General features: G+C 36.2%; 1 long non-coding RNA gene across 1 annotated transcript in view; it reads right to left on the bottom strand.

The window, feature by feature from the left end:
• Positions 1–23,108, bottom strand: part of LOC106730042 — a 455,276-nt gene that overhangs the window by 34,924 nt on the left and 397,244 nt on the right. Inside the window, exons 7-12 of the long non-coding RNA XR_004318244.1 lie at positions 20,572–20,610; positions 18,359–18,461; positions 15,452–15,516; positions 15,131–15,152; positions 14,629–14,755; positions 12,670–12,787 (exon numbers count right to left, since the gene is read on the bottom strand). This is a non-coding gene — a long non-coding RNA (uncharacterized LOC106730042). The remainder of the gene's footprint in view (positions 1–12,669; positions 12,788–14,628; positions 14,756–15,130; positions 15,153–15,451; positions 15,517–18,358; positions 18,462–20,571; positions 20,611–23,108) is intronic.

The following is a 23,108-nucleotide window of genomic DNA, read 5'->3' as shown; positions in this document are numbered from 1 at the left end:
TTTTTTTTTAAGTAGTCAGTCAGTGTGTCAATTTCTGGTGTACAGCACAATGTCCCAGTCATGCATATACATACATATATTCATTTTCATATTCTTTTTCATTAAAGATTATTACAAGATATTGGACATAGTTCCCTGTGCTATACAGAAGAAATTTTTTAAAAATCTATTTTTATATATAGTGGCTAACATTTGCAAATTTCAAACCCCCAAATTTATCCCTTCCCACGCCCTTACCCTGGTAACCATAAGATTGTTTACTATGTCTGCATGTGGTCTGTTTCTGTTTTGTAGTTGAGTTCATAGAGTCCTTTTTCTTTTTTTTTTTAGATTCCACATATGAGTGATATCATATGGTATTTTTCTTTCCCTTTCTGACTTACTTCATTTAGAAAGATGATCTCTAGGTCCATCCATGTTGCTGCAAATGGCATTATTTTATTCTTTTTTATGGCTGAGTAGTATTCCATTGTATAAATGTAACACAGCTTTATCCAGTCACCTGTCGATGGACATTTAGGTTGCTTCCATGTCTTGGCTATTGTAAATAGTGCTGCTGTGAACACTGAGGTGAATGTATCTTTTCGAATTAAGAGTTTCCTCCAGATATATGCCCAGGAGTGGGATTCCTGTATCATATGGTAATTCTATTTTTAGTTTTTTGAGGAATCTCCGTACTGTTTTCCATAATGGCTGCACCAAACTACATTGCCACCAACAGTGTAGGAGAGTTCCCTTTTCTCCACACTCTCTCCAGCATTTATCATTTGTGGACTTTTGAATGATGGCCATTCTGATTGGTGTGAGGTGATACCTCATTGTAGTTTTGATTTGCATTTCTCTGATCATTAGTGATATTGAGCATTTTTTCATGTTCCTTATTGGCCATTTGTATGTCTTCTCTGGAGAATTGCTCGTTTAGGTCTTTGGCCCATTTTTGGATTAGGTTGTTTTGTTTATATTTAAAGACCCAAATAATTCACTCTTAGCTCAGAGGTTTTTAGTTAATTAACTAGTACTAAGGAGTATGTGATGGTTAATTTTATGTATCATCTTGACTGGACTAAGATATCCAGATAGTTGGAAAAGTGTTATTTCTGAGTTTGTCTATGAGGGTCACTCTGGAAAAGATTAGTATTTGAATCCATAGATAGAGTAAAGAAGATTGTCTTCACCAATGCTGGTGGACATAATCCAATCTACTGAGGGCATGAATGGAACCAAAAGGTGGAGGAAGGGCAAATGATGGCCATTTTGACTGGTGTGAGGTGATACCTCTTTATAGTTTTGATTTGCATTTCTCTGATAATTGGTGATATTGAGCATTTATTCATGTCCCAATTGGCCATTTGTATGTCTTCACTGGAGAATTGCTTCTTTAGGTCTTCTGTCCATTTTTGGATTGGGTTGTTTGGGTTTTGTTGTTGTTGTTGTTATTAAGTTGTATGAGCTGTTTATGTATTCTGGAAAGTAAGCCTTTGTCAGTAGCATCATTTGCAAATATTTTCTCTCATTCTGTAGGCTGTCGTTTTGTTTTGCTTATGGTTTCCTTTGCTGTGCGAAAGCTTGTAAGTTTAATTAGGTCCCATTTGTTTATATTTGTCCTTATTTCTATTGCCTGGGTAGAGTGCCCTAGGAGAACACTGCTAAGATTTATTACAGAGAATGTTTTGCCTATGTTTTCCTCCAGATGTACTGTGTCTTGTCTTATATTTAAGTCTGTAAGCCATTTTAAGTTTATTTTTGTGTATGGTGTGATGGAATATTCTAACTTCATTGATTTACATGCTACTATCCAGTTTTCCCAACACCACTTGCTAAAGAGACTGTCTTTTCTCCATTGTATATTCTTGCCTCCTATGTTGATGATTAATTGACCATAGGTCTGTGGGTTTATTTCTGGGCTCTCTATTCTGTTCCATTGATCTACATGTCTGTTTTATGCCAATACCATGCTGTTTTGACTACTGTAGCTCTGTAGTATTGACTGAAGTCTGGGAGGGTTATTCCTCCAGCTTTGTTCTTTTTCTTCAATATTGCTTTGGCAATTCTGGGTCTTTTGTGATTCCATATAAATTTTAGGATTGTTTGTTCTAGCTCTGTGAAAAATGTCCTGGGTGATTTGATAGGGAACACACTAAATCTGTAGATTGCCTTGGGCAGTATGGCCATTTTAATGATATTGATTCTTCCAGTCCAAGAGCATGGGATATCTTTCCATTTCTTTAAGTCATCTTTAATTTCCTTAATCAGTGTTTTATAGCTTTCTGTGTATAAGTCTTTCACCTCTCTGGTCAGATTTACTACTAAGTATTTTACTGTTTTGGATGTGATTTTAAAAGGGATTATTTCTTGATTTTAAGTGATTTTGTATCTTCTTTAAGAAATCCATTTGCTTCCCCAAAGTCATAAAGATATTTTATAATTTCTCATAAAAATTTAAAATATTTCTTTAGCTTTTAAGTTTTAATCCATCTAGGACTTGTTTTTGTATATGATGTGATGTAAGGGACAAATTCTTTTTTTTTTAACAGTTGGAAACTGACTGTTTAGTTACCACTGACTGTGCAATGTATCAGTTTCCCTGTTTTAGGTCGTGTTTCTATACAATGGTGGGTCTATTTCTTGGCTCTCATTTGTTGGTATATTTTCTATCTTTGTGGCAAAACGACACTCTTAAATGCTATAGTTTTATTATAAGTCTGGATATCCAGTAGAGCAAGTTTACCTGGCTTTTGCTTCAAGAATGTTCTGATCATATTTTTCTCTTTCATATATATTTTATATATGAATATATATGCACTTTTCTCTATATATATGCATATATTTTAAAAATTACCACAATGTATGAAAAATACTGCTGAGGTTTTGATTAAATTTGTATTGAAAGTATAAATATATTTGCAGAGAATTGACTTTACTATATTGAATCTCCATATTCTTGAAAATGGTATACTTTATAAATAATAAACTGCTAAATTCCTATTAATTCTAATAATTCATCTTTTGAGTTTTTCTTATAATGTCATCTGCTATTTCTTCCTTTTCAATATTTAGGACTTTTATGTATTTTTGTTTCACAAAGAATTCCAGAACGTCTAGTATAGATGAATGGAAGCAGTGATAATTCACCAGTATTTTGTCATTGTTTCCCCCACAATTAAACTTCTGGCTTTGTTAATACAGTAGCTTTATTTTCTATTTCATTGATTTCTGATCTTTATTATATCCTTACTTCTACTTCTTTTTGTACTTTAAAATTTTTGGGTTTTTGCTAACTTCTTAAGTTTGATAAGTAATTTTCAACCCTTATTTCCTATTCTGTGATGAATATTAAGGCTATAATTTCCTTTTGAGAATTTGTTGTTGTTGTTGCATCCAACAAAATTTGAAATAGTCCTTATTATTGGTCTGATCTAAGTATTTTCTAATTTCCATTATGAAATCTGCTTTGACCTATGAGTTGTCCTGTTATATATGACTTTAGATCTTTTTAAACATATTCTTGGTTTTGTTGACTTTAAATGTATCTAAATTTTAGCAATTTAAATTTTAAAGTAATTTAATATTAAGCAGTTTTGTTCTGTGTACATTGATTCTTTGGAATTTTTCAAGACTTTCTTTATGAAACAACATATTCAACGTGTGTTTGAAAAGCTAAGTATACCACAGAATTTGGGTACACTGTTCTTTACCTGTGTTTCACACATATTTTATTTATTAAATGAACTCTAGTTTAATCATGCTGTTAAAATCTTTTATACCCTTACCAATTATTTTATCTTGATCTAGTAATTTTTAAGAGGACTGAGATGAAAAGCCTCATTTTGAGGTCAAATTTTCACTTCATATTTTGTGAAGTTATAAACACCTAATAATGTAAGTTTAAAATTAGCGTGTATTTTTGATGAACTGAAACATTTATTATTTTTTATCTTCATTTCTAGCAATAGGATTTTTGCCTTAAAAACTACTTGATACTAATATTGCAGAGTATTGTTTTCTAGATTATCTCTTTCTTAAACTAGCTCTTTATGAATCCAGGATCCATGCAGAGGTTGGTGTGTGTAGAGCAAGACTTTGTCTCTCCTCCCTCATATGTTCCAGTCATAAAAACCTAAGCTCTAGGCTACTCAAGATCAGTAGATACACCCAGGGCAGCAGTTACCCCAGTACTTATTAACTTCCCTGGACTCATGCTCATGTTTCATTTCTGGCCCCAGAGCGTTTGCATTCCCTTTTCTTACTTGAAAACAAACTTATTTATTAAAGAAAATATATAGGTAGACAGATATATGCACAAAATTAATTATTAGGTATGTAGACAGAGTTTTAGCTCTCCTGTCTTCAATATTGCCAGAAATGGATATCCTGTACTTAAATATCTTTTAAATACACCCAGTTCCCATCATCTCCACTGCCACTAACCTTGGTCAGGTCCTCACTTTTTCTCCTGCCTCTTTTCCCCTTCCACCCATTTCTACTACCTGAGCCTCCTTTCTGAAACATAGATCTGTTGGGGTCCCTCCCCATTGTTCTCAGCATAAGGTCTGAATTATTTACTGTGGCCCAAACACTCCTGATGAGTGAAATTGCTTATCTCTCCATATGCTTGCCTCATATGAACTTACCCAACTCCACAATGTTTGATTCTGCTCTTAAAGTTGCTACCTACTTTTGCAGAATTTTTTATGTGTGCTTTATAAACATTATCTTAGCTGATCCTTGCAAAAAATCTTATTATCTCCCGTTTTATAGTGAGAAGTAGAAAGGGTAAGTGACCTAACCAAGGTCATACAGCTATTAATTGGAGAACCTGGATTTCATCCTATGTCTGATTGACTTCAAAGACCCTTGCATTAATTTCTGATCCTCCTATATAGTTCCTTTCTTATTTCTGGGCTTTTGTTCCTTTTCCTAGAACTCATCTCGTCTTTCCCTCTCCATCATGCCTCATTCGTCCTTGAGGTCTTACTTGCTCAAATGCCCTTTTTAATGTGCCTTTTTCCTCTGGCATAATTTCTCAGCTTCTTTACACTTTCACTTTAGATGCTAAGCTGTGTGACAGCAGAGATGAACTCTACCTTGTTCTCAATGGCATCTTGAGAATCATGACATAGTTTCTAAAAAATCTCTCATATACTGGTTCCAAAAGTTGCAACATAACTTAAGAAAAGGGATTTTGTTTTGCAATAAATCAAAGTATGGGAATTTTTTTTTTTTTTTCCAGGAGAATCAGTCAGTAGTTCTTAGGTCAAAGAAAGTACTGATTTGATTTACTGTTTTCAGTGTAAAGCTGCTTCTCATCATCAAAATTTTATAAATAAATATCAAAGTGGGAGTTATATTTTAAGAGCAAATTCTTTAATAAGCCCATACAATGGTGGTTTAATTGCATATTGAGCAAGATTTTCAAACTTTGTAATATTATGAGAGAAATGTGAATTCCATAAAATGAAAATCTAAGCATTATAATCTTTACAGGATCTATTTCTGTCAGCTCTATTGCTTGATTAAGAATTCAGATAAATGTGGCTAATGCTTTCTTACTACTTTTATGAAAGAATGTGTATTTTCATCAGGAAAAAAAATACCAATATTTGCTCATGTTTTTTAGGCACTAATACTTTATTTTACATTTTATTTTGAAAAATTTTGTCAGACTTTTCTTGTTTCCATGTGAAATATGTAATACTAGATGGTATTTACCTTCAGAATTTAAGAAATTATTTTTAAAACTAGTTAAACTAGTACAACCAATGAAAATTCATTTTCATTGTTTTTCATTGTAGTAAATTTGAGGATATTTTTCAGACCCATCATTCACTTCTAATTATATACCCTACAGAAAGGCATGCTTAAATACACTATGCTAGATGTGCACAAATGTCACAGCATCCTTATTCATAACAGCCAAAAGTTGTGAGTAATCAAAATGTTCATCAGCAATAGAATGGAAAGTAAATTAAGGTGTATTTATACAACGGATTATTGATGGCAATTAAAACAACAAACTACAGATATCTCGCATCGTGGAGAAATTAAGTTTCTCCATCAAGTGAAAAAAGTCACACCAAAGAAATAAATTCTATATGATTCCATTTATAAAAAGTTCACAACAGAAAAACAGAATTTTATTATTTAGCACCCCATTTTCAGGTGGTAAAACTATCAAGAAAAGCAAGAAAATTATTACTGTAAATGTCTGGACAGTGATTTCTTTGAGTTGGGGGGAGTGTTATAATTGGGTAGGCTGTTGGCAAAGTTCTATTTTGTAATCTGTTGGCAGTTACATAGATGTTTGCTTTATTATAACTTAACTTATTAAATTGGACACTTACATTTTCTATACTTTTTATTATATTTGCATAATTCATAATAAAAGGAGGATAGGATCACAGTAGAATTTCACTTTTGTTTGCTTGAAGTCCAGAGCATAACTGAAAGATGCAGTGAACTTACCAAATTCTAGCAGCATGTTAGTCTATACCCACTGCTCAGGGAGGAAATTGAAGGAATTGAGGAAAAAGAAGATAGTTTGTTTTGGCTAAAGATTCAACTTTCTTCATTACTAGGATGTGTAAAACTCTAGTTTTCCATTAGAGCAATAAGGTAGGTTGAGCCAGTCAAATTTTTTTTTCTACGGATAGTGACTGGGTTTGCAAACGAAGGCTGTAGGACAGGACATTTTAATACAAAGGCTAATCATTTTAATGCCTGATATTCCTTTTATTATTATGTTCTAAGGAAATTTGTAATTCCACCAGACACAAGTGGGAAGAGTTCTGACATCTTTACTTCATCAGCCATTCAGTGTATGGAATAAGTTATAGAAGGGTCATAACCAGGTGTGAATGAATTGGTGAGAATTTTGTAATGCTTCTTGCTTTTCTGTAGTATTCAAGAACAAACCTGTTAATTCATTAAATAAGTATTAATTGACCAGCAACTCTGTTGAAGTTCATAGTGCTTGAGCTAGGAATATAAAGATGATATGCTTTTTGTCCTTAACGTGCTTCAAATATTTATTTCTTATGAGTTAGGCTTTTGAAATTTAGTATTTTAGCTGTGGTTCATTCAACTGTTTCAATTTAATTAAGAGAGGTATATTGTCAGCTCCATTTAATTTTGTTTCCTCCAGCCATCTGAATTATAAGTTCCTTACACAAATTTATTTATTTATTTATTTATTTATTTATTTATTTATTTATTTTATTTTATTTTATTTAGGTGGGGGAGGTAATTTGGTTTATTTATTTATTTTTAGAGGAGGGATTGGGGATTGAACCCAGGACCTCATGCGTGATAAGCATGTGCTCTACCACTTGAGCTATATCGTCTCTACTTCCTTACTCAATTATAGATGTCTTAAATGATTGAGTCCCTTAGTTTACTTTAATCTGGATGAGAATAATGTTTTTAGAAAAGAAAAACAAAAGTTCACGTCGTTGAGAAATATTTAGGAAGTTTGGCTAAAAGAATGAAGGAAGGAGATGGTGCATTCAGTTTTGGAGGTGTAGCCTTTCAGATGGCTACAGCCAAGCAGAGAAGTTGAGTAGTTAAATATACAGGACTTACTGAGGCTCATAAGAAAATAGTGCTTGAGGATTTATTCCTTGGATTGGATGCTTTCATGTGAAGATGTAAATGAAGCTATAAGCATAAAGGGGTAATTAAAACTATAAATGATGCTCCTCAGAAGAATGTACAGAATGATAAGAGCCAAGGGCCTAAGAGACAGCCCTGAAGACACTGATATTTAGAGAAATGGCAGTGGAAGAGAAAGACAACGAAAATGACAGTGTGTGGTATCATTAAACCAAGGAAATTGTGTTTTAAGATGAGAAATTAGTCAGCAATATCAAGTTCTACAAGTAAATAAGGCAAGAGTACTCATTAGAGATTTAGAAACAAGGCATTTAAAAACAGTTTCAGGAAATTCTTGGGGTGGTTTCCAGATTGCAGTGGTCTGGGGGATGCACAGAAAAGGAGGCCAGGGGAAAACATTGACTGTAGGACACTTTTTCAAGAAGTTTCCCTATGAAAGGGAAAAATAGGACAGTAGCTCAAGAATGACTAGAGGACAAAGGCATTGGGTTGTTTTTAAAATTGGAGACTTAGGTATATTGAAGCACTAATTTTTGAGAAGGAGCCAGTAAACACATGGAAATCTGGGGTTAAAAAATGGAAAACACAAGATTTTTAAGGAACTGTGGTCCTTGAAAACCTGAGATAGGGGAGGGGGAAGGAGAATCCACAGCACAGATGGAAGGATTGGCCTCATGCAGAAGGAATAACACATCTACATGTGTGATGGAAGAGTTAGAAGCCATGGTACTGAAGTCCCTTTGCTTGTAGTGTTTGGATGATGGGTTCTGCTTTCTTTGTGAAGGGATAATAAGCTGAGGGTAAAAAGACAGCTAGCATAGAGGAGAATGGAGATAATTTTTTTGAATAATGGGAAAGAGAGGTCAGGAACTAAGGAAGAACTGATCTGATCTTGAGGTTTTTCCAAGGAAGATGTAATATAGAAGGAAAGTTTGGCAAGAAATTTGAAGTAAAAAGAGAGGTTGAAGGGGCAGACCAGGGAATCTAAGTTAGTTAGGCATTAGATTGAGTCTGATAAGAAACACATAATTTTGAGGATTAAAGGTCTTGATCAGTTTGGAGACAGGGATGACTGAATGAAGTTGTTGTCAGAGAAAGCAATTTAAGATTTTAGAGGTGGCAGTCCAGTTCTAGATAATAACAAGTTCCAAGCTTGTATAAGGCAATTGATGGCCTGAATGGAAAATGAACATATCTACCATATTGGCCTGTACATCCTTCAATCTGCCATATTGGCTTACATCTTTATCTCCAAATATTTGTTGGTCCCTTTTAACTTCACCTACACTATCCAATTATTTATTTAACTTTCTATTCAAAATCTTTTGAGTGAGCTTGGTCTTCCGCTGACTCATGTCTTTCCATATTACCTCAGTACTACTGGGATTACTTCCTATTCTGTCCTATTATGAATGCATAATATCACTGTGGAAAATCAGTGGCCCACACGGATTACCAGGATGTGCTGCAAAAGTTACATTCCTTGTCCTGCCTTTTGTTCATCCCCGTATTTGCCTCATGCCTGTGCCTGTCTGGGAAGCGAGTCGCTTTTTCCTTCTCTGTTAAGCTCCATCAGCTTTCTGAGCTAGATGCCCTCTGCTCTGTTCTTATCGCTCCCCATGTACACATCTGTTTCAGCACTGCTGCATTATGTTCTAACATTTTGTATGTTACTCCTTACAAGCCTTTACATTTCTTAAAACAGGTGTGAGATGTATGTTTGTGGAGGTGGATCAGAGTAAAGCCTTATTCAGTTACTTAGTGGCTATGTCATTCAGACAAATGACATTCACGTTCCTAGCTTCTGTCTTATCAGGGAAGAAGGGCACATCTCATAGAGTTGATGAGTTAGGTGAAATACCTAATGGAGGGGAAGCCTCCAGTCTAGTATCTGACAGAAGACTAAAGTAAATGCTTCTAACTTAATTTTAGTCTACTTTGTGCCATCCTTGTATTTTTAAATTGATATTTAATATGTATTGCTATTCACATTTTTATAAGGATAGCTTAACTCATCAACTCTATAGTAAAGTTTCTTGAGGATAGGAATCGTATAATATATTGCCGTGTGTTCCACATTACTTAACAGATACTATAAATATGAATACTTATGAACAATGAATATTAAGGATTATCAAGCAAATGAGCTACTTTCATAGATTCTGTTTGCTCTCCTAGCTCTGAGACAAAGGAGGCAGGATGATTGTCCTTTCTAAGAACATTTTCAAACTCATATAAATATGTCCTGTGTTCAATGACACAATTCAACTGAATTCAACTCTAACTAAATGGGGGTTAAAAGCATGAATTGAAATTTTTATACCATAAGAAGAATGCTTTTTTCCTTCAATGAGGACGAGCCAAACCTCACATAATCTAGTCTGTATCATTTGTAGTGCAGAAAAATTCTAATCTGGGCTACTCACCACACAAGGACAACCACATGAAATAAATGCCATCAGATATATAGATGCCTATATAACACCTGAATCATTAAATCCCCTTTCTCTGTGTTCTGGCACTATACAGGCATAGCATTTAGCTGCATGTTATGTTAAAAATCAAGACAGACAAAAGCCTTGATATAGATGACCTACATCAAATAGTTTTTCTCAGCTAAGAATACAATTTTTAATGAATATTGTATACATTTATATATCTAGTGATTTCTTGGTGATGATAACAAAGCCTGTTTCATAACAGTACAGTAGAAAGATTTAAAAATGTCTCATTATACAGAAAGAAGCTGAAGTAACTTAGAGTAACTTAATAGTGAGTGCATAGACACATGCTTGTTTCTCAGTTCTAGCTATTCAGAAAGAAGGCAGGTGTAACCCTCACCCATCAAGTCCATGCCTTTATTCTGGCAATTTAGTATGGTACCGATCAGGAAGTTTTGAATAATATGCATGTCACAACCTCAGAATGGAGAGCTGATTTGACTTGTCTATTTGTTTGTACATATTTTGAATTTTTTAAAATGACACAATACAACTTGAAAAAGAAACATTTGATTGCAGGAGTTCGTATGTACTCTGTAGATGTTTTCATAAACCTTCTTCATCTATATTTTCGGCAATTTTTCTTGGACGTCTAACAAATACTCAAATCAGTTTGCCTCTCCACTCACCCTTTCATAATGTTCGTGACACAATCCTGTGTAATTTGACACCTTGGAACTTTAAACAGACTTGGAATCTTTTGGACCTTCTAGCCATCATCAATTCACATAGTGTGCAGTAAATCCAGCTCAAAATAAACAACACAGATGGAATCGAAGCTTATAGTACAATGTCAGCAGTATCCACAGATTGACAGAGCTAGTTAGGCTGCCAGATGCACAGAATGTTGTTCTATCTACTTGTTCTTTATAACTGGACTTGATGGAGTACATCAGTGTCAAACTCCTTGCTGGTTTCCACACGCACACGCACAGAAACGCACCCGCATAAACACGCACATTCCTGCGCTCTATATCGGCGGCGCCATCTGCTCTCAGCTTTACATGTGGTAGCTAACTAACTATCCTACTGTGCCTGGGTCTCACCGACTGCTTTCCCTGGAAACAAATGACAACAGTTTTTATCTTGTGCCCTCCTTGGCATTATAAAATAAGGCTCTTAACATTTCCATACGCATATATTTTACATGCATTTTAAAAAAATTCTGTTCTCCGTTTTATTTACTGATTCCCTAGAGAATGGCAGTATCTCTTTTTATATCTCCCCCAAAATGAGATTTTCCTAAGGAACTTCACATACCAAGATTGTTTTTTCTAGCTCCGATTTACATAAAAGCAATATATATAAAAGCCATGGGCCCTGGGATCATTTTGCTCTTTCCACACTTTTGTAGGGTGCTACATACTACTTGTCAAATGAGGATGTAAAAAAACTTGGTGGGGGGCGGTTCAGTAGAGGCAAGACATTCCTTCCTTCCCACTTTCCCTCTATAAAATTCCACTGGCAATAATGACCTGCTGGAAATGTTAAGGCGAGGGAGTTGTACAAACATGAAGTATTTTCATACACAAGTATCTTGCCTACAGCAGAAAGCTCATGTGTTTTGCTGTTCCCAACTGCAGAATTTTTGCCTTGACCTCGTTGCCATCTCTTGTGAGAGCTAGACATGTAGTAAGATATAAAAAGGGATAATCACTTTTTCCAAACTTACAAAATTCAATTGTAATGTCTTTTCAAAGCACTACATCCACATTAACTGGGAGTATGAAAAGTCGTAAGAAGGATATATGGAATGAAATGACAGAAAGATAACCTGGGTTTTGGCCGTACCAGGTATCTTTTCCTGACCCATTTCCACGTCTGGCACCTGTCTTAATGACAATCTTTTCAGAAGATCTACGGAAATTATACTTACCTTCTGGTAACTAGGTAACATAATCTCCTAGAGGCTAGCTAATTGCAGCCCACGCTAACCTCACATACAGTAACTGTTAAATTTTTCATTTCTTTCAAATTATTATGGATCAGTGGAGAGGGTATTGATTTGATTCATTAACGGATTCCTAGTCTGTTCCAAGGTTAATGATTACATGTATCTCAATTACATCCTTAACAGGTTATACTATATGATTTGTTTTAGCTGCTTTGTACATTGTGTATCTTCCCTCCGCTGAAAGGCTTCTTAGCACTTCATGATGTAACAAATCTTTCTCCTCTTGTCCCTGAAACAATGGACCTGCTTTGAGTAAACAAATCAAAGCAGGACAAAAATAAATTATAAAAGCTTTTTGTAGGATTCTCTAAGAATCATAGCGTAACTGTTTATTTTAGTCAGGTAAATAGCCTGCAATTCATTCATGTTTAAGTATGGAGCACAGAGGGGGTCAATCCTTTTTTTGGTATTTATACTACTTTTCTTATGTAGGAAGCACTTTTTTTTTTAACTTTGATCTTCTGAATATACACACAATGCAGTTTTATCTTCGAAGAGCAGAAGCAAAATATATTTTACCTGTAATTGTTCCAGCAGAATCCAGACACATTTTAACTGCTCTGAAAAGCCCCCAAAATATTAAATAATTCAAAACATAATATTCACGTGACATTCTTGAGGATGACAAGTCAAATGATTCGCAGGTACATCTCCCATACTGTCCATGGATAGGCAGGCAGGAGGACAGAGATGCAATGGAGGGTTCCCAGGGCAGAGAACACATCTGTCAATTAGAGGACAACACAGTAATTCTGACAAGAGAGAAGACAATTGTTTATTCTAGTCTTTCTATTTCCTTTTATCCCCTTTCTACTGCCTGCAACACAACTTGCCTCTGTATATTTAAGCCAAGCAAACTTCTCCTGTGTCCTGAACTAGAGTTGGTGAATCATGGGACAGTCTAATCTTGCTTTCTTTTGATGAGAAAACTCTGCTTCTTGCACATAGTACTGTAGAGTCCAGAGCAGGAATTACATTTTAAAGAATCTTAACAATTTTACTACCCACTCGTATTCTGAACAAGCAAAGCACCAGACTGCCCTCCTTTCTGGAACCCCTAAGATTCTGACAGTTTGGGGACTCAGAAGCCAAATGGGAATCATCAGGAGGAGAGACTTCAGTTATACAATCCATTAAATAAAACAATAGAGCCTGCAGCTGAGCTATTAAAAAGAGTAGAGCAATTTTTATTTCAATGGCTACATTTTATTTCCTCTTCTGAGTGACTGTTAACAAAGGGCCGCTGAAAGGACTGGATAAAAAGCAGGCGTCAGATGCAGGATCCATGAGTTAAACAACATTATTAGATACAATTTCATAAAATCTAGTTGCTTTTTTGCTACTAGAAATCATGTCCTTTTGTCAACTTGTGGTCACATCAGCATTTCTGCTGATATAATTTGCTCCAGCTGCAGAGCATAGCTGGCCTGCAAATCAAGAACCAGAATGAGGACAGGCAGGAATAACTCAATGGCTTGGATAATGTGCAAATCACTACACTTCTCGCTATTAGTCTACTTTTTTTTTTTTTTTCAGAATATTTGGAAGAGGAAAGATTTATCTTTAGCAGAGCAGCCAATCAGCCACACTCGTAAGAACTGGTTTGTCTGGTTATCTTCTGAAGCCTAACCCTCTCTGCAGTGATGCTCTGTAATCATGACATTATGTATTAAAAACAACAACACTACTTAACTTCCTTCACCCACCATAAACCAGCAGTCTGAACACCTAATGCCAAATGGCTCCTGGTTTTGTTCACCTCCCCTATAAAAATGTTCCATAGAATTTAAAATATTCCTGAGCACTTCTGTTAATCGTTTTTGCATTTCAAGTGCTTCTATCTGGCCTGGAATGTACAGGCTTACAAAATAATACAAATTCTAATGTCAACAGTTTGCTCATTTCCAGACACAAAAAGATCCAGTCAAAAAGGAAATAAAATACTACTTAACGATTTAGGCATGAGTAAAAATGGTCGGAGCTTAACTAGTTATTCAGCATTGAACTGCAGACAGCTCTTGTTTGCTTGATTAGAAACTCTATTGATTTACATTGAAATCAATTATCACTGGATCCTAACCATTTCAAATTCAGCTATAATTGAATGCTTGACAATCACTCATGTACAAAAGAAAAACAGTTTCTAAATAAAAGCAAAGCCCAAGTACTCTTGCATATCTGAGGAAATCATTATATATGGTGAGCAAATAAGAGAGAACAAACATTAGCAATACACAGCTGGAACAGCTGAATCAGTGTCCCTGATAACAAGAACAGCTTATCAAGTGTGCAAAGGCAGCACTGGTCTGTTGTCCACCAGTGCAGGTGAGCTGACGTGCTCTCTTCATGGTGTGGCAACCTTCCAGGACCAGGTGCAGTCATATCTGCAAACTCATTATGTAACCTGTCACCTTCAAAAGTTCACTGCTGCAGCAAGTCCCCACGTCCAAAGCTAAGGTCGGAATATTTTTCTTGTAAACTAACATGGGAAATTTGATGACTCCTGAACATGCTTTTAGACACCACTGTTTTCAAGAGGACAAAGAGAAGTAATGTGCCACGTACCTGTGGCACCGAATCTGTTTTCCTTTTGGCACCGTGAGATGGGAATCAGTTCCATGCCTTTTTCTCTTCTTCTTTTATAATACGCTGCATTACTTGAATTTGTCAAAACCCAGGGCTCTGCTTACTCCTTAAATTAGAATGGAAGTAATAAGATTTAGTAAAATGTATGTGGGTGATTTTCTCCTATCCTGAAAGTTTGAGAAGTTTGCCCCTGCGTGGATGCAGGCCAGTGAAGCTCATGGGCTCTAGCCTATAAAAAGGCCGATTTTAATGTCTGGTTGGAGTCAACGAGAGCTAATCCTACACATTTTTCAGATGTATAATATGCACTTTTATTGTTGGTCACTTCTGGAAAGGTGCTAAAATTGTGGTTTATTTAAAATAGAATCATTTTTATTATGATATGGACTAGAAAACCTGCATTATTTTAACTATTACATCAAGCAACTCTATTCAAATAAATAAATGAGAAACAAAGGAAATAAATCACAAGATTTCTTACCTCTCTGGGAAAAGAAAAACACCTGTTAACAGAAGAAAAATGTTTTGTGAAATGAATTTTGGTATCTCTAATCACACTCTTTCAGCCCTGTACTTCTGGCTTCCTTACAGGTGGGACGGGGTACAAAAGACAGGGCCAAGGAGGGGAACCTGACATCTGTGAGGTGGCTCTCTAATAAGAATCAGCTCTTCTCTGGTTCTACATTTGTTTCTAGCCTAGAACAAGCCTTTCTTTGGCCATCATTAACCCGCAAATTGGTTGTAGTAGTGGGCAAAATGTGCAGGGCCCTTTTAAAATGACAGTACAAACAGATATGCTTACCACCACACCAAATCGCTACTTCCTTCTCAGATCGTAGATGCTTATCTGGTATCCTGAATTTATGCCTAGACAGGGAATAGTAACAAAAACCAAACAATAAGAAAAAGCATTTCTGACTTTTTCTTTCATTTTTCAAAAGGGAAAGCCTAATTTACCCTATCCACAGTGAACTTACAAAGAAGCTGGAAGCTGTTCTTTCTGAAACTTCTCTATGTCCTCTGAATTGCTTGTATTGAGGAAGTCACAAATCAAGCAGAACAACATCTATGGCACCGAGAGTCTACTCTATCGATCTAATAATTTGCTTAACAATGTCCTTTCAAAAATATTGTTCTTGAAGTTGCATCGTCCCACAAATACACAAAAGAATCTTTTTGAACATTGAAATATACTGTTATTCATGTCTGTTTCATGAGGTGTTAATCTAGCATGCAGAAGATAAATCAAAGTATTTCTATCTCACCAGATTCAAAGAATCATAGTTCAAATATTAATATCCAACACCTTACCAGCTTGTATGCTATTTTGCCAGTTGCTTTTGCTGGCAGTTGGCTTCTCTTGTAAAAGATAAAGATTTCTACAACAACAAAATCTCTGCAGAAATTTTAATTTTATTACATTTTCTTCCCAGTCCCTATATGCTATATTCTATTTTTGTCTATGGAACATCAGATGCTGATGAGAGAGGGAAGACCCTGTTGGAATATTCTGAAGGTTAACAAGAGACAGTTAACCTTAGTGTATCACCAAACTATTGAGGCAAATTTAATTGCAAAAGTAAATCTAATTGGACAAAAATCAAAAATAAAAGAAGAGTTAGAAGAAAGAGAAGAAAGAAACAAATAAGCAGAGAGAGAGAAAAGAGAAAACAAAACCTTGGAACAATTTCTGCTATTTTATCTAATGTTTCGTCTGTTTTAAGCAGATTAGTGAGTCACTGTCTTTTCCTTTTGTTTTATAGGAAATTCTGTTGACTTAAAACACTACTGCCAACATAGACAGCAATACACAAGTATAGTTTCATGACAAAAACATTTAAAGTGAAAAAAATTATTTCAGGGCGCTTCACATTATTGCAGATGCCTAAATTTTCACAAAACACTTTCCAGGACTCAGGGAGGGTCCCAGAGCCAGTTGTTTCTCTGTGAGTTCCTCAGCCCAAGGCACCCTACAGTGAGACACAGGGGTGTCAGGCAGAGACAGCTGGTAAATAAAACCAGTAATTGTGATCATTTTCAAATCCTTCTTATGTGGATTTTCCTTAGAACAATGTGTATTTGTAAAGTGAAAAAAAATTCACATGCAAAAAAATTCATGAGTACTATGTCATGTTGGCATTTCACTGACCATAAATCTAACAATTCTATCTAATGCTTAGACTTGTTTTTTGTTGATGATGGTTATTTGTTTTCAAATTTGGATGCAAACCTCATAAAGTGGGGAAAAACTAAATTAATATTCAATTTATTTAGGACATAGTATGTGCTCTATGAAGCAAGTATTTATGGAAAACTCTTGTTCCCGCCTGGCTGGATTGTGAGGCTGACTAAATCACAGATTGTGTCCTGCTTAGCTATGCATGTCCTGGTGAACAGCAGAGTTCCTTGCACATAGCAGAATGAGTGAACATTTGCAGAGTTAAAGTGGAATCCAATTGAATTATAATGGTAGTAAGACAGCAGTCATTTGACAATTCTCTAAAACAGACACAACTGTTAAATGGACAATTTCAAGCATCAAATAGATTAAAGAAGGATGAGCTAATATCTTTATATTAGAAGATCCTATTTTTTTTTCACCTATGTCCCCACTGATCAAAGCTTTTCTGGTAAAAATAATAATTATCCTTCACTGGATGTCAACCCTGTTCTAGGCACTATGGTAGATGTTTTAGACATTATATATTAGTTCTTGCTACATTAACCCCTTGAAATAGTCGTATTCAGCCCCATTTCTTTCCAGTGAGGAAACTGAAACCCAGAGAGATGTTAAATGATTGCTCACAGTGTGTAATAAGACTGAAAAATGGCTACCCCCAAAGATACAATGACCTCATCTCCCGCATCTGTGAATGTTATCTTATATGGCAAAAGAACGAAAAGAAGTGGAGAGGAGTGAGGAGGGGAGGAGAGGAAGACACTTGTAGACATGATGTGATTAAGTTAGGGATCTGGAGATGGAGAAATTATTCTGGATTATCCAGATAGGCCCTAAATACAACGACATGTATCCTTATAAAAGGGAGGCAGAAGGAGATTTTACTCACATAAGGGGTAGAAGGAGGAAAAGGAGGAGGAGGACGCAGAGATGAAGGAAGGAATAGAGACACAAGCCAAGAAGGTCCAATAGCTACCTAAAGAGAAGAGGGAAGGCCCGGATTCCCCTAGAGCCCCCAAAGGGAACACAGTCCTACTGACATTTTGATTTTGGCCCAGTGACACTGATTTCAGACTACAGGCCTCTAAACATACAAGAAATTTATGTTGTTTAAGTCACCAGGTATGGAGGTACTTCCTTAGGAAGTACAGCAGCCTTAGGAAAATAATGTATAGTTACAGCACTTTAGCAGGAACAATGTCAGAATTTGCACGCAGTGTTCTATTACTGCCTTACAAGTTACAACTTTAGCATCTTAAAGCAACACCCACTTATTATCTTACAGTTCTACAGTCAGATGTTTAGGGTGGCCTCAAGTGCAATTTTTTGCTTAGGCTGAAATCAATGTGTTAGCCAGGCTGTGATCTTACCAGGAGACTCTGAAAGGAATCATCTAAATAAGTTTGGCCCAACTGGATAATCTCTCCACATTAAGGTCACCTTCTTAGTAATCTTACATCTTCAAAATCCAATTTACCATGTAACAATCATCAGGGAGTGATGCCAGGCGCAGAGGTCATGGGTGCTTACCTGTCAGGTCTCATGACTGAAGCCCATGCTCTTTAATCTGCCATGCCACACTGTCTTCCAAAGCAGTCTGTCTCCACGGATCTTTAGAAAACACCTGCAACAGCTTATTAATGGACATAATGTTTGTGTGGGGAGCTTGTCCACGGAGCCAAAAGTCCTCTGCACTCTTTCTATTTATACTAGTTGTGGTAACTTGCAGCACTGGCTCCTGTCTTAACGAAGTCTTTCCCACTTCCCTGCCTAAAAGTCTACACAAGCAGTAGAGTGACTCTCAGAGGAATAGCCAGGGAAAGTCACAGAGGTGGGAGACAGGATCGCAGGAGATAGATGAGCATTTGCCAGAAAACCTACAGAAGTAAGATACTAAAGGCCCCCAGTTGGTACCTTGGCCACATCCTACAATTCCCCTTTACCCATGATGTGTACTCCACCTTCTGCGTGTTTTCCTTCTAACATCTCTCAGAGAATTGCCCTGTGGTTACTGGAGCAACTTTGCTTTTGTGGGGCACTAGCTGGAATTGCCTGGGAGTTTATATCTCCCTGGGGTGACTCATAGACTGTCTGGTGAAAAGATACACAGCCCAGTTCCTTTGCCTGGAGGCGTGACAAATTGACTTACAATGTATGCTCCACAGGCTGAGCCTGGAATTTCACCTCTAGTGCCCCTTTCCTTGGTTGTTTCCCTCCCCATTCTGAAGTCCATTATCAGTTTCTCCTGGAGGCACTGTCTTTATACATCACTTGCACTTGAATCCTCAGCTCAGGTTTTCTTTCTAAGATGACCTGACCTAAGACATGGATACACTTTGGGCACTTTTCTGGAGCCAGGAGCATTAGAGGCTGGCCACTCTAAAAATCTCTACCTGGCAGGAATGGAAACTGTCCAGGTGGTTCTGTGCTGATAGGGAATACAGCCTGGTCATTACCTGGCAGCCAGGTTGTCTGCTTTCAAACCAATGCCTCTCCTGAGAGAACTCAAAGTCTATTCCAGCACCTCTGGAAAAAAATCTTTGTCCATGATTGGCCACTATTTGAAAGTCAATGCCTAAAACTGTGGTTTTGGCTTTCTTTCGGCTCAAGACTTTCTATTTCCCAGTGTGTGTACATGTAGTGAATGATTAATTTTAGGTGTCTGTAGAAAGTACAATGGAGAGTACATAAATTTGAAACTGAATGAATTTGCAAAGAGTGTTTTAAACATTATTCCAGTTATTTCAAATCTGCAGTTGACTGGTGAATATGAGTACAGAATACAAAATGATGATCCACAGATGGATCCACTGAACACGGTTAACTGCATATTCAGGTGCATATAAATGATGCTACAAGCAGAATCAGGATTCAAGATGAGCGCTAGTACAAAAGAACAGAGCAGGATATGAAAAACTGTGCCAGCGTTTCTCAGCTAGAACCTATCAAGAACTTGCAGTTGCCCAAGAATAGGCAGGGCTTACCAGCTGTATTCAGTAAGATTCTGAGATTTCTACCATGGTACCCTAGTATCTCTTAAATTAAAAACAAAAACAAAGAAAAACCCTTTTACATGGATATAAATTGCAGATGTAATTTAAGTTACTAATCAGATATCCTGAAATTAGGGAGATTACCCTAGTGGAACTAACCTAATCATAAGATCCCTTTTTAATAGTCCCAGATACCTAGAGCCTGGTTGATTGGGACCCATCATCATAGGGCAATTCTTGAGCACAAGGAAATAAGTCTAAAGCTTCTAAGACCACTCTTTGTGATCAGCTTAGTTCCATGGAATAATTTCATTACCTGAGTAGCAATATTTTATCTAATTAATTGGCTGTCTTGACTAGAGTAGTTTATCATTGTATACCTGCAGAGTTAATGAATGAAAAGGCTATACACCCTAACACATTTCTAAGAATTATTTTCACAAAACTCCATCCCCTTGAAAAGTGCTGAAGGAAGCTAATTAAGCACAAAAGAGTAAAGAAAGGGGACTGAGAATTCAAATTCAATAGGCAAAAAGAAAAGCTAACTCTAGTAAATATCTGAAAATACCATGCCACAGTGTCAATTTATGAATGTTCCAGTGTAGAGTTCTCTGCTAGGCTGCTATGGCAAACTCCTAATGGGAACTTCTCCTTGGCTGGGGGACATGACATGAGAGTACTGGCATTATTTCATTTTCCAGAAACCTTGGAGAGGTCATGAGATGTGCCACTTTACCGTTCATTACTTACCAATTTTTGATGCCACACTGTCCAGTAAAACACGTGGATCTGTAAAAAATGGTAAAGAGAAAAGGCTTATTTTTGGAAACCAATGAAGTAAATCATAACAGAATTGCCAGAACGATAGTTTATTAATTACTAAATAGTGCTGAATAACTGGCCTAAACCTTCCAAATGTTTATCATTGTAAGATTCACATTTTATGTACTATGTCATCATTTGGACAGTAGCCGCCTTCAGGTAAAGAAAATCTCAGAGTTTGAAGTTTACAGTTGGGTTTTAATTAAAGTTATTAATCAGTTGACCTTAAACTGGGAGATTACGGAGTGGAAATAACCTAATCATATGATCCCTTTTTAAAAGTTCCAAATACCCAGAGCCTGGCTGCCAGGGACCCATCATCATATGGCAATTCTTGAGCACAGGGAAGCTGGTCTAAAGCTTCTAAGGCCATTCTTTATGAGCAGCTCAGTTCCGTTAATTCACCTGATAGTGTCAGTTAATGGAATGATCTCTTGACTAGGAATCAACAGCATGATCTACACCTTCCTGGTTACTCACTTGCCCCTCAGCCTTAGCCAAGTTATTTTTAGTAATTTTCTTTCAATTTATTCATATTAAAATTATATTAGTATATGAGGTATCTGTAAGGTATTAATTCAATATAAGTTTGAACTTTTATCTTTTAGGAATTACCTTGCAGTGGAGCATATGGGCTCAAATGAACTAAACAAGTCATCTTTGTCATATCTCAAACCTCAGTGGTATGATTTTATTTCCACACTTCTTAGGTTATTTATTCATTAGTTAGTTACTTCAATAGTTAGTTATTTGCCTTTGTGTTCCTATTGATAAGAGCTGGGCTTTTGAAATCCAGCAAGTCCAAGATCTTAGTTTTCTGAAACCAGAAAGCCAAACAAAGGTGATTTCTTTCAAGTAGTAGCTATTCCTTGTGAAAACCAATGTCTCTGGCATTGAAGAGCTATGGTCAGAAGGAATATAAGGTACAATGCTCAGCTTGATTAATACATTAAAATACATGCTGTTGAATGTTGCTCCCAGGGAGAAGGCTGAAGTAGGATTAATTGGGACAGAGGACAGTGGGCTTCAAGCCCAGGTTATTCATCAGGCTGAGGGACACAGAACTCCAAATGGAACTAGGAATCACGGAATGGAATCAACTTAACAGGCTCAGCTGGGATAACAAAGAGAAGGGAAGTTAAATGAAGTATAACACAAGGCTTCAAAAGTTGACTAGAAAAACCACCAGCACACTAAAGTGAATCCAGAGCCTTAGAGACAAGAGAACCGTAAATATTAAAAATGCAAGTGATCTTTAATATTTCTGATTTAGTGCCCTGCTTCTAGACTGATAAAGCTTTCCTAATCTGTGCTATAAACAAAGCATTAGAGGCCAAGCAGTACGCTTTTATTCCTGGCAGGTGCTTGAGTAGACAGGAAAATAGGTCTCTTTTGCTCTCAGCTCAGTGTACACCTACATCGTGATTTTCCTTCTGAGTCATAGTCACCTTCCCCTCGGCCAGCTGGCTTTTAAGTCAAGCCCAGGCAGGGAAACTATACTGCTACTTAGGACAACTAAATTTTCTATTAGAAGGTTTAAGACTAATTATGATAGCTTTCCCTGCTTTGTTTAGTTTTCTTCATCTCCTACTATATTCTAGGTGGTGCTTCTTGCTCTAGCCAGTTAGCTTTTTCCTACATGAGCCTTTTTTTTTTCCTGAGTCCTCTACACTTTAATTTTTCTTTCTCCTCCTCTTCCACTTTCTTCCTATTGTTTTTTCTTCTTTCATTTAACAAATATCATTTGCACTTCTTTATATCAGTCAAATAGATGGATGATATGATGCCTTCTTCCCCCCATAATCTGTAGTCTAATATCCTAGTGAGAATGTATTTATAGTTCAAATCAGCATTGCCAACTTTTTTTCTGTAAAAAGCTAGACAGCAAGTGTTTTAGGCTTTCTGGGTCAACCTCTTAACAACTACTAAGCTCTGCCATTGTAGCACAAAAGCATAAATAGACAGTATGTAAATGAATGGGCATGACTGTGTCCCAAAAAACATTATTTAAAAAAACAAGTGGTAGACCAGATTGGACCAGTAAGACATAGTTTGCCAACCTCTAATTTAAGTGTACATTTAAATAATATAAGAAGTATAGTAAGAGAATTATAAAGAAAGGGATATGGGAACCAAGAAGACTCCCTTCCTTTCCAACAATTCATGCTTATCAATAACCTTTATTGCTTAATCAATAACCATTGCTCTACTTACTTTAGACATGATACTTTTCTAATACATTTCTCCTTCTTTCTTGATATTTTGTATTACTTACTAAATGTAATTAATGAAGAGTCCATCTGCTAGATTGTGAAACTGAACTATCTTGATGACATATAGTCAGCAATATATTGGGCACAGATTTTTGTTGTTGTTGTTGCCATAGACTTCTCTGTAAGTAGATTTGATACCATATCATTATTAATCTTGGAAAATTAGAACATTTTCCTATATGAGAATATAAA

This window comes from Camelus ferus, chromosome 3 (genome assembly GCF_009834535.1).
Source record: "Camelus ferus isolate YT-003-E chromosome 3, BCGSAC_Cfer_1.0, whole genome shotgun sequence".
NCBI classification, from domain to species: Eukaryota; Metazoa; Chordata; class Mammalia; order Artiodactyla; family Camelidae; genus Camelus; species Camelus ferus.
The sequence above is the reverse complement of the archived record's forward strand: the minus strand, read 5'-3'. Positions and strand labels throughout refer to the sequence as shown.